Raw genomic sequence first — 2,481 nt, 5'->3', positions numbered from 1 at the left:
CTAAGATAAATGAAAATTTAGAATGAAGTCAGCTTCTCCAATTACTTTTATATCAGAGGTAGTGAGGACTGGCCAATTTACACTGAAGTATAATGTACAAATGACAATAAATGGCAAAGTTTTGCAAGATGAATTTCTACAGCAATCAGGAAGGAGCTGGCACTTCTAGAGAAACATTCAATATACATTGTAATATTAGCTTCGATGAATAAGAGATTCTGATGGAATGAGGATGTTTTTACCAGTAATTCCTCAATGATTTGAATTTTCCCAATAGATATCCAAAAACAGCTGGTTGAGCTCTTTTTCTATAAAAACAGCAATTAAGAATGGGTCATTATATGAGCAAAGCAAGACATCAAATGAGAATTCTGAAGTTACAGTTTCACTTCCAGGGTCGTGTAGAATATGCACCTGTTTTCAACTTTGGGTTAAAATATCTACAAGACTGTGGTTGGGAGCCTCCAAAGAGGGCTGTGCGGTAGTCATGTTTCTTTCTTCTAGGCTTGGTGCCATCTACGAGTTCTTCTCGATCCTCTGGGGACAGGAGATGGTACCTCATTCCACTTATCCCCATCTTAAGGCATTCAGGATTGTCTTGAATAAGCGGTTCAGCTTGTACTGTTTTACTTAAGAAATTCTTTGATATAAGAGGAAACCTGACTTTAGCAAGGATATCAACCATAAATGGCTGGCGATTAGGTTCATCATATTTCAGCCACCTGACTGCAGCATCATAAACCTGATCCTCTGCCCTCACAGTCAGAGTGTCCTGGTTGAGAAGATGTGTTACGCGCTTGACATCAAGCTGGAGAAACTCATCAGTTTTGTAAACTTCAGTAAAATGCTGATAAATAAAGTCATCTGCAGTTGCTTTCAATTCAGGACAGTCCAGACACTCTGCTAGCACACTTATACCAAGAAAATTTGAAGCATCAACTTGTTCTTTCAAAAAATCAACACACATTTTCTTCACAGGTTCAGTCTGGTACTGGTTTGCTGCATCTAGCAAGGACTGAACATTGTTGCTAATCACAGAAATTCTAGCAGTATACGCAAATTCCACAAGTTGTTCAATAATGTCAGATTCAGCATCTTTGAGTTCTACCTCAAAGGACTTCGATTCAAGCATGTTTGTCGTGAACATTAAGTTAAAAAAGTGACAGGCTGCAGCAAGGACAACTCGATGAGCAGGAATCTTCCTCTCCTGGACCATGAGGATCACATCACACAGTGATGTTATTCATGAAGCCCATGAAGCCCGCCAACAGTTTAGCTTCCTCTCGCGCCGCCAGTTTCTTCTCCGTCTTCTTCTTGCTGTTCCTCTCCACCCCGGAGGCTGCCATGGTCCCTTGGAGCGGGTCAGACCCCAGAGCTCTTCAGGCAGGGCCAGCGAGGAGGGGGCGGTGTCACTCTCTCCCGGCTCGCTGCAGGCAGCACTGCGGCTGGGGTGACGCCGGCTCTGTCTCTGTAGCATGGCGAGGCCCGAAGCCCTCAACAAGAGGGAGGAGCCCCGGCCGCCTCTGCGGCTGCCCGGGCAAGGACCCGAGCCTACCCCAGGAGCCTGCGCACTTCGCTATGTGTGTCATTGTACTGTTTTCTACACAACAGAAGATCTTGAAGTTGGTAGATCAGAATTGTATATATTAAGATGCCTTCCATCATTTAGTTTCCCTGAGCTCTTTTATTTTGGTTTGAATGTTTCTACTGGTAATAGCTCTGAGCTTGCTTTCTCACCTCTCCATTACATTCTTTTCTTTTGAGATTTATATTTTTCAGAAGAAGAGTTACAGAGAGAAAGGGAGAGGGAAAGAGAGATCTTTTATCAGCTACTTCACTCCCCAAATGGCTGCAATGACAGGGGCTGGACCAGACAGAAATCAGGAGCTTGGGACTTCATCCAGGCCTCCCAGGTGGGTGTCAGGGACCCAAGGCCCTGGGCCATCTTCTGCTGCTTTTTCAGGCCTATTAGCAGAAAGCTAAATCAGAAGCACAGCACCTGGGACTCGAACTGGCACACACATGGGATTGCCAATGTGCAGATGGCACCTTAGCCCACTATGCCACAGCATCGCCAGTTCTGTTGAATTCTTAAGAGCAGATTTTCACATTCCAGGCTTTATTGAACCAGTGCAATCGCAGCTAGTTGGGTCTGCTAGAACCCACATCATCTCTAAATAAAAAGTGTTCCATTTCGGAGACTGTGGCATTACCACCTGGTGCAAGAACTAATTCAATCCTATAAATGAAAATTCCGTGTGTAATCAGCATGGAAGGAAAAAGGGGAGAGGGGCCAATAAGCAACCACTATTATTGCCTAGACACTGAGGAGACACATCCAGTGCATGTGACCACTTGGGTCAGTGTAGTGCTTCTTATCTTGCATTCCTACATCATACCTTAGTTTGAAGCCTTATCTTTTTATATGAGTAGCTAACATTTAGTTACTACTTTCTCTTGCCAGATAATATAAAAACCTTA

General features: G+C 44.0%; 1 pseudogene; it reads right to left on the bottom strand.

Annotated features, from left to right (window-relative positions):
* Positions 1-325: 325 nt before the first annotated feature.
* Positions 326-1,346, bottom strand: LOC103350664 (kelch-like protein 7 pseudogene; annotated as a pseudogene).
* Positions 1,347-2,481: the final 1,135 nt, after the last annotated feature.

The sequence above is a fragment of the Oryctolagus cuniculus genome, chromosome 8 (assembly GCF_051225735.1).
Source record: "Oryctolagus cuniculus isolate XC-2025 breed Fujian yellow rabbit chromosome 8, ASM5122573v1, whole genome shotgun sequence".
NCBI lineage: Eukaryota > Metazoa > Chordata > Mammalia > Lagomorpha > Leporidae > Oryctolagus > Oryctolagus cuniculus.
The sequence above is the reverse complement of the archived record's forward strand: the minus strand, read 5'-3'. Positions and strand labels throughout refer to the sequence as shown.